This window comes from Condylura cristata, unplaced genomic scaffold, assembly GCF_000260355.1.
Source record: "Condylura cristata isolate star-nosed mole 26May11 unplaced genomic scaffold, ConCri1.0 scaffold00001, whole genome shotgun sequence".
Classification (NCBI taxonomy): Eukaryota; Metazoa; Chordata; class Mammalia; order Eulipotyphla; family Talpidae; genus Condylura; species Condylura cristata.
Window position 1 is genome coordinate 55,379,000 of NW_004567102.1, and position 9,864 is coordinate 55,388,863.

A 9,864-nucleotide genomic window follows, 5' to 3' on the forward strand; every position below is an offset into this window, starting at 1 on the left:
CTAAAAGTGTTATTACATATAATAGGATAGTTATGCTAACTTCTTAACACACTAGTGTAAAGATTCTGTTACTAAATGTCAATTACATTTTACTTGCCTTTAAAAAATAAAAGGTAAAATTACAGGCAGAGTTCCTTGTGTCAACTTTTAAATTTAAATATTTCAATAGCTTATTAATTCACCATCTTCAAACCATCCTTCTCCTACCACAGGACATTCAGTCTCCAAAAGATCCCGGGATTTCACAGATAGTTATATTCAGAGACTATAATGACAAAGGAAGAAATCTAATAGTAAGTCACATCTTAAAATTATACAACAATAAAGACAATTCTCTTGATCTCTGAAACAGAACTAGCTTCTAGACTATCTCTATCAGTTCATGAAATATACATTAACTGGATGCCTGATGTTTGCCACATGGGTGAGAGCAGAAAAGTCTCATTAAACAACTTCACATAAAACTCCAAATCTTTTGGCAAGTATCACAGGGTAGCACATAACACCAACCTGTGTGAGACATTCACATTATAAGGATATCATAGGACACATAAAACATTCAGTGTGAGATCCTCCAAGTTACTCACGCTACTTAGACATGGCATCAGTTGTTAAAACTGCCTAATTTAAAAGTAGCTGAACCTAAGAAAATTATCGAGTCCATTAAAAAGTACATTAAGTTATAGCACTGTTCTAGCATTGCTCCAGTTCGGTTATGTCAGTGCCTCATGACAATCACCTTTATAAATTCCTCAAGAATTCACTCTCAGTGGAAAGCTATCATAAATCTCAGTTACAAGTATGTATCTGCTTTACAAACTAACTCGCTCTCTATGGGTCTCCCTAATTAAATAAACTTTAAAAACCTGATCAAGAGCAGGAGCATAGCACAGTGCACTCTCTGCCTGGGCTCAAATATGAGGTCAGTCAGTAGTTGTGAAGTGTAAATCATTTATTTAGGTTCATGGAGCCTTACTTTCCCTATCTTTTTAATGAGGATAATAATCACTTTTTCCTCTGTAAAGTGGGGAATATCAGGGCAGCTACCAGAATTAAATGAGTCAATATTACAAAGTCCTTCTAAAGGATATAGTATTTTTTTCAGGAAAGTATTCAAAAAAGTTTAGTGCACTCCCACCTTTTTAACATTATCATAATGTGCACTTACAAATACCATTCTCAAGATGACTCTGACCTCAAAAACAACATAGGTTACAAAGGGGATTTTTTACATAGTGCTCAAAGTTATTGCATAAAACACAGATATAATACACAAATTAACACAAATATATATAGTATATACACATATGGATTATGGGTTCCATATAAACACACACTTCATATACATACATATGGACATATGTATGCCAACAATCTAAGTAGCCTAAAGTCAAAAAAGCTTTTATACTACTTCTTAATACCAACAGTTTTCTCTTATAACACTTTTGAAGAGGATGGAAAATAATCCATTGTACCAAATGTTAATTGAGAAATACATGATAATGTAATTTGGATATGAGAGATTTAGAAAGGTTCATTTATTCTGACTATTATGTGGTTCATAAAAGATAAAATCTTTTCCTACTTTAGATAAGTGTTGTCTCTTAAATCACTTAAGATAGATCAATGATTTTTAAGTGTTGTTATTAATTTATTACTTTACATGTACTTGTCTTCTAAAGGTTAGGATAACATACTAACTCTCAGGAATAAATAATGATATAGGGTGAGTAAAACTGTCAAACATTTAATTAGATACCAGAAAAATTTTATACTTTCCTGGTTTTAAAAGAATTCACATTAAATTCACAGAAAACTTAAAGATGTGTGATTTTTCTAAATAATAACAAGTTAGGTCATTATTAAAGTTTAATGAGTTATTTTGCTTTGGAGGTCCTCCTTCCCATCCAGACTAAAAAGAGAACTTGAATGAAAGTAAACTTGTGGTTTGAATAATAAATCCCTTAACTTGACTTGCTCATTCCACTTAAGCAGTTCATTTTTCTTAAGAGTATTATTACTATAATTTCATTACCAAATGATAACTTCTGTTAATTTCAATAATCTTAGAATATGAAAATATTTTGGTAAAATATTAAGAAATGAAAAAAATCATTCATATAAAGACCAAAGAAACATGCAAGTATTCACATAATTTTGATGACACAAACCTAGTATTACTTCTCATACTCTGTCCCCCAAAATTTTACATTTTTTATACATATGCCTACCTCCACCAGCTCCTTTTCCTAGAAGTTAACCTCAGCATTATTTGATTCATGAATGAACATCCCTAGATAAAAGATCTTGCCAGAAATGCCAACAGAGTCAAAGAAAATTCTCCTCCAATTTTCTAAAAAATCCTAAGTAACCATTTAACTTGCTCATTTACATATAATTGCATTTCTGAGAGATGCTACTGTTTCTGAGATTATAAAAATCAAATGATGAGAAAAATAAGGGGCAAAATATTTGTTGTGCTCTATGAATTCAAGTTTGCTTTTTTCAGTGCAACAGGAACATTTGCATTTACTCATAAATGAATACTAATGACCCGCAGATCTGGCACCGCTCCATGGAAATCACACACAGAAAGCTGGAGCAGAGTACAGATAGTTACATTTCTCCCAAGGATTTAGACAAAGAGCAAGAAGATAAAAGTCAACATCAGTTCCCTGAAGTTGTCAAATCTAAATGATTTGGTGCATTAAGAATACTGGAATTTATGGAAAAGCTAAGTTGGCTAGTTAATATGACTTCTGAATCAACAACTCTGCTGATCAGCTACCTTGAAGACGCTGCTTGCCTAAGTAAGCCAAGGCTCTGTAGTTCTTTTCACAGTGTAGGAGTAAGCAACCTGCTTCTACCCAAAATCCTTTCCTGTTGTTTAAAATAACACCCAGCTCAGCTTTGCATATTATGTGTGCTGGTGTACTCAATAAATACTTTTTGAATGAGTGAAAATTCAGTGAGTAAGAAGGTTATTCATTCAAAAACATCTGTGTAAGCCTGCAAAATGGTAAGAACAATGATACCAGCATAATCAACATACTGTGAGCAGTACCTTTTCTCAAAGATGCCAAAGAAGGCAACGTCAAATATCAAAACTTAAGGATGCTAGCTGGCTTCACCTAGATTCAGTTTTATGATTCTAGTATTCATAAAACTGAGATGACCACCATGCTCGTATAATCTGCTTTAGATATGTACTGGAAAATAATATTTTACATCATTAATGGCTCTTCTACATATTTAACTAATTGAAAAACAAATATTTTTAAATAGCCCAGAGTAATGTGGAAGAGGCTAGAGCACTTTTCCTTTTCACTATTAATATTCCATTCACAGAGAGAGTAAAATTTAAGAAACAGTTTCCTTCTATTATCATATTTCTTGTAATATCTTGTGTCTACATCAGTTCACTGGTGAATAACTTCATAGTCCTAAATTAAAGAAGCCTATCCTGCTGCTTTTTCAGTCACCTTAAGCAAGAATTACTTGTAAACAAATACAGAAAAGAAATAAGTAGTATTTTTATTTCGTCTTTTAAGAATTTCACCATGGGCAAACCACTAAGGTAAGTTATTTTATTTTATTTTTGGGCACCATAATGCCATGTCGGTTGACACCAACACAAACATTTAGTCATTACTTTTAATATCCAAATTGGCAATTCCCTTTTATTATCTTTCAACTTTTTGTTGAAATGAACTTAAAATATTTCAATTAAAACTGTCATTTGTCTAAAGTCCTGAAACAGTCAAAAGTACTGTGAAAACATTTCAGAGGCACCAGCTTTATAGTACTTCCAGCAAATCAGTTCAGAAAGGCGCACTACTACAGAAAGGACGCCCAGCAACGCCTACTCCCACCCGAGGGCGACCCTGCAAGCTATTTATCAGACTAAGTTTACATAAATCATAGAAGAGTTACAGTGCAATTAAATGTATCCACGAAGTAATATGATATAAAGCACTTTGCAAATATTAAACCTCCCCTTAAGGGATCAATGTTTTCCAAGGAGCTAGTATATGGGGGCAGACTGGAGAGAGAGGAGAGGAGAGAAGAGGAAAGAGACCGACCCACCGGGCGACGACCGAGACGATGACGGGTGTGGGCAGCAGCTCCCTCGGGTGGGTGCCCAGAAAAATTCGAGGAGGGAAGCCGGAAAGCGGAGCCCACCAAGGTGAAGGGACTCAGTCCGGAGTTGTGGCGGAGGCTTGCTCGCTGTGCACCTGGAATCGCCAGGTAGAGGAATCTATACCAAGCTGGGGGCCCCTTCGGAGCTTCCCAGTACCAAGGAGATAACCCAAGTCCCAAGAGCTGGTGTCTCCGCTCGCCAGTCTGTAGCCACAGCGACCTCGCACACCTCTTAATAATAACAATACGACCAGCCCCTCTATTGCACCCGCCTCCAGAGCGTGAGTTGGGGGGGGGGAGTTGGGGGGGTAGGGGGAAGGGAGAGATTTTGTGAATGGGGAAGGCGAGTGGGCGGGACCGATGCTGCGAGGGGTGGGGGCCATTCGTGCACCCTACCTTCAAGTTAAGTGAGTTTTTGCGTGCCCTCTGCCTGCCCTCGTCTTCCCACCTCCCCACACCCCCAAAGTCTAGTCACACTCTGAGCCACAGCCCCACAACCACCGCGGGAAGTAGCCGAGCGCCAGCCGCCAAACTCTGCCGCGCAGAATGTTCCCTCTCTGCTTCAGATAGAGCACAGCACGCAGCGCCCAGCTCCGGGCGAGAGACAAACTGACTGACACCCAAGACTCCTTAAATTTACCCCGGTGCATGGTCCCTGACATTTCCCGTCTCGAGCCCTAGCGAACGTCTCAAAAGTCTTCCCCAGGCAGTGCGCCAACGTACCGCGCCCCAAAAAGTGCGTCGTGGGTACCACAGGGATGTCTTCCCTCGGCCATTTCCCCCTTGGCAGTTACCCCCAAATCTAAGATGTTTCAGGCCGCCTCGCTCGAACCCCTCCCGGCGCGAAGCGGGCAGCGCACCCAGCTCACCAAGGTCCCCGGCGGCAGAGGCGCAGTCGCGAGCCCAGGGCGCCGGGGCGGGCGGCGGGTCGCGCGGGGCCAGCTGGCGGCTCCGGCGGCGCCGGCGGCAGTTGATCCCGCAGTTTCGGATGCCGGGGCTTCTGCACCGCCGAGCGCGAGTCGGCGTGAATGGGAGCGAGCGAGCCCGGAGGTGCGTGCGCGCCAGAGTAAGAAGCGGGCGGGCCTCACACGCAGGCGGCGGCAGCTCGGTCCGGGGCGGGGAGCTGGGAGTGGGCGGGGGCCGGCGAGAAGTAGTGGAGTTTAGGGCGCGTTTCCTGCACTTCCCCGAGAGGCTGGAGCCAGGTGCGGCAGGGCGCGCTCCCGCGGCGCGGGCACGGCACAGGCGGCCGCCACAGCCCGAGTCCGCGCAGTGCCGGGGCCCGCTGCCGCTCTGCAGGAGGAGGTGCGCATCCTCCTCGCCCCGCACCGGCACCCGCGCGGCCGCGGACCCTCTGCGCCGCGGGGAGAGCCTCCGGCGACCTCTGTGACAGCTCCTTGGGCAGCCTGCCCCCTTCTGATCCGCTAAATGAGCAACAGTCTGTGGGGCTGGGCTCTTCCCTTCCTGGGTTTGGAGCTGCCAGTGCCAAGCTGTGCGGGCGCCCCTCTCCCGGCGGCTGGCGCTGTCACGGCCGCCGCCCGGCCCCCGGCGCGCCGGAGCCGCCAGCTGCCTCCCGGAGACGTGCCCAGCTGTGTGCGCGTGTGTGTGTCTAAGCGAATCTCTTCCCCTCCATCACTCGGGCGCGCGGGAGGGACCAGGTCCCCCGCGACCAGCTGCAGAGTGGCTGCCAGTCCACACCCTCCCGGCGCGCTCCCCACCCACCCCGCCCCTACTCCTCACTCTCTCCCTCCTCCCCTGCTCCTCCTCCAGCAGCCGCTCGCGAGCTCCCAGAAGCGGTGGAGAAACCGCAGCGAAAAGGGCGGAGGAGAAGGTTGGGCAAGCTCAGGTGTCTTCCGCCGAGACTGGGGCGCTTGTACCCCAGCTTGCTGCAGGGGGAGGCAGGGCCTTAGGTGGAGAAAGGGGAGGAGAAGACTGGGCCCCCGCGCATTCCACCCTGGCGTGGGAGCCACGGACCCGTGGCGTGGTGGGGCGGCTGGGTGCACATGCAGGGCTCCCAGGCGTACTGAGGTGGCAGCTTGGGGAACCCGGGAAGTGACCAGAGTGGCCAAACGCGGGGACTGAGGTGTCGAGAGGAGTCCATTTCAAGAGCTAAGGCCGTCCTCCTAGGGATGGCAGGAGCTTAGAGCCCTAGGTTGAGAAGCACAGCTTTCAAGGGACCTCGTGTGCGACTCTCAGCATACCCGACTGAAGGAGCTGGAGGCTGAGTGCAGGGTCGGCGGCTGTTCCAGAATGCTGTGTGCAAGCAGAATCACAGGGGGCGATCACCGCCTAGCTGGGAAAAGGAGCTCTAGGCAGAGCCTTCTTAGGATTCCAAATCCCAAAACCCAGAGGCTGTCTCGCCTCCTAGTTCAGTCTAGATTCCTCCTACCTCTGTTCTCAGCAAAAATGCGGGCGAGGGATGTCTGTGAGCTATTTCCCGTGCTCGTTGCCTGAACGAGAGAAGTCCACCTGGTCGGAGTCTGATGTGTTTCTGCTTCATTCTTGACATTAGTCCACTCCTTCAAGATCTATTCCCACCCAACCAAAATTTCCCTAGAAAACTATCATTGAAAAGTTTTCCCTCGGTAGTTTTCCAAGAACAGACAACAACAACAAAAAAGCAGCTTTTTATTTCTTTCAGGTATTACATCTCTTGCTAATTCCATAGTACAAAGGTAGTACACTTAAGGCAAAAAACAAACAAACAAAACCCACAGCGTTATTGTTTATATGACTTGTCTGTTTTCAAATGCCAGTCAGAGCAAAACTGAGTCAACCTGAGGTGGAAAGAATCAATCCATTTAACTAGAGATCTGATAGAACACTGGCAACAACGCTTAGAAGAATTGAGGTTTCTTCAGTATCCTTTCTTTTTCACTATAATTTCATTGTTAATTTAGGCACTCTGAATATGAAAGGTCGATGTAAGTCACACTCTATCAAGATTCTCAACAGCCAACTCCACACCGTTCCCCAGGCCCACTCTAAGCATCCCCTTCAAGGCCCTGATCGCAGATCTCAAACTGCACTTTTAAAATTTCAGGATACAGTCTGAAGGACTGTTCACTTCTAGAAAGAAATGACTTAAATCTAAATAAACTTATTTACCAACTACTCAGACAAAATCATAAGCTCAGCAGCAACATCAAAATGTATATTGTTTAATATATTGAGCAGGAGGAAAGATGGCTGTTTGCCAGATCTGTGATCCATTAACCTCTTTAGCTCATTGTTGGCAACAATAGCATACAATCACATTCTTATGTTTGAAAGACAAGGGATTGTTTTTTTCCATCTCAAAATCACAATGCCACATTATAGTCTAAAAGAAACCTCAAACAATAAAAGTAATATGAAAGGAAGAAACACAATTTGCTTTTCTCTGAGCAAATGTTGCTGTTCTGTTTTTCTTAAGGGGAAAATGCTGATAAGCAATAAAGTCCACAAAGACATGACAATAGATTTTGAAGAATGCATCTCTCCATCTAGCTGTCCTTTTGGTGAGTAAACTTTATTTAAAATGTTTGTTTACATTATCTTTCTATTTGTATTTATTCCTTAGTAAGATTACTTAAGAAGAGGATGGAGTGAGGTGAATCTGTTTTCTCTAATTCTGTATTGCTCTAGGTTTATGTCTGGCAGGAGGGAAGCATTCTGCAGACTGTGCTTTCTCAGCAATCCTAACTTCTCCTCAGAGGATCCTTAGCTCTGTAACTGATGCGCGGTTTTCACCGTGATTTTGCCTAGCTTGTGCTGATCACACGTGAGGCTGGGAGCAGGTACAGACCCATTTCTGGCAAGGTGAAAAACAGTGGTGGTTATGTGGGGTCTAATATTTTCAGTGTAACCATTTTGGGATTATAAGGGAGGATTTTCTTATGGAAGGAGTGAGTGCACAGGCCAGATGTCAGAAAACATGACCAGAGTAGGTAATAGAAGTATAATATAAGGGCCATCCTGGTGGTGCAGGTGTTAAAGTGTCAGAGCTATCAAGCTATTTACAGCCACTGTGGCATGACTCCCAGGCTAGGGAGCTAACCCACATGGAACAGCAGGCTTCTCCTGACAGGGCTGCTGCTCCCCTCAGCAGTATATTTCAGTAGATCTGCGTGTTCTGCTCCTTACTTTGTCTCTGGTGAATCCTCTCACCCCTGCACCTCTGGTCTATACCCTGGTTCTTGTATGCATGCATAAATAAAAACAAATCTTAAAACTAATTTTAAAAAGAAGAATAAGAGACATACATGTAAGCCACATACATAAATTAAATTTTGCAGTAGCTTATTTAAAAAGTGAAAACAAATGGGTGAGGTTAGTCTTTAATAATATACGTTAATTAATCCAATATATATGAAAATATTGTAACCTTAACATATGAGAAATATAAAAGTGTTAGTGATATATTTTACTCTTTGTTTTGTACTGTTGTGGGCATAATATCTCCCTTTTTCTAATTCTTGAAGTCTGTGACTATATTACATTACATGGCAAAAAGAGACTGTACAAATGTAATTAAGTTTACTGACCTTAAAATAGGGCAATTATGCTGGATTGTCTGGATGAACCCACTCTAATCCCATGAGTTTTAAAATGCGGTGGATATGTTCAAATAACAAGTAAAAGAGCTGTGGCAGAAAGACAAGTTAGAGTTTAAAGCATGTCTTGAAGAAAATGAGGCCAACATGACAAGGAAGCCAGGTGACCTTCTGGAGTTGAGAGACTGCTAGCTAGTAGTCAATAAGGAAATGAGACCCCTGCTTTATAATTCCAAGGGATTGAAGTTAGCCAACAACCCAAACGAATTTAGAAACAGGTTCATGTCTTAAGCCTCTAGGAAAGAGTACAGCTAACCCTTTGATTATGAATTTGCAAAATCTAAGCAAAGGGCTTAAGTGAGCCACAGTGTACCTTCTGGATTACAAGTCTGTAAGATAATAAATGGGTGTTCTAAGCCACTTAAGTTATGGTAATGTTTTATAGCATTCATACATGTAACCAAGTCTGAAATGTGGTGTGCATCTTGCACTTTCAGTACATTTCAGTTGGGCTGGCCAATTTTGGTTATTTAAGAACCACATATGGGTACCATAATGAATAGTGCAAGTCTAGACTAAGGGAGGTCAAGATGTCTAGGAGAAGCTAAGGTTGGAGGTTAAATAATTATCACTATATAAAAAGAGAAAAAAGTGCAAGGAAGGCAAAAACTAGATCTTTCTTGATCCCCAATTCTTGCCCCATGTGAATGGGGTTAATCTCATTCATTTAGAAAACAGGTTAGTTGTACAGGTCAGATAGCAAATTCATTGGACTCTGATATATTTACTTTTATTCCCTAAAGACTATTAATAAAGACTTTCTTCAATATTCTGTGTTTTAGTTTCAGTTACATTTTGGACAATCAAGAGAACAGTTGTTGCTTTCACTTCACTTTATAAGTCAGGGGCCTAGAGGCAAGACAACTACAAAGGCCTTTAGGAGAATTATGTGGATTGACTTAGCACCCATGGGAAGGCTGTTCCTTGCCACTGGAGAAATGCTTTTCATTATCAACCTTCTGAGCTCTATGTTTTATTTTTTTTATTAAGAAGAGCAGCATATTTTAGAGGTCTAATTGTATTCCATGTTCAAGTTTCTAAAATCATCTTTTATCATTTTCCCTCAGAGATGAGAATATAAACTCTTACCCTATAAAATCTATAGCAGGTACAAACCACATAATCTGGGGAT

At 42.8% G+C, this 9,864-nt stretch overlaps 1 protein-coding gene across 4 annotated transcripts in view; it reads right to left on the reverse strand.

Annotated features, from left to right (window-relative positions):
* HS3ST5 (heparan sulfate (glucosamine) 3-O-sulfotransferase 5) overlaps nt 1-5,074 on the reverse strand; it is a 231,717-nt gene extending 226,643 nt beyond the window's left edge. For 3 of the 4 annotated variants that reach the window (XM_012723527.1, XM_012723514.1, XM_012723528.1), the window contains exon 1: nt 5,010-5,074. The gene's annotated coding sequence lies outside the window, so the exon portion shown is untranslated. Of the gene's footprint in view, nt 1-4,082; nt 4,330-5,009 lie in introns of those variants that run through there. The other variant, XM_012723523.1, reaches the window with a different exon arrangement.
* Between the last annotated feature and the right edge of the window lie 4,790 nt (nt 5,075-9,864).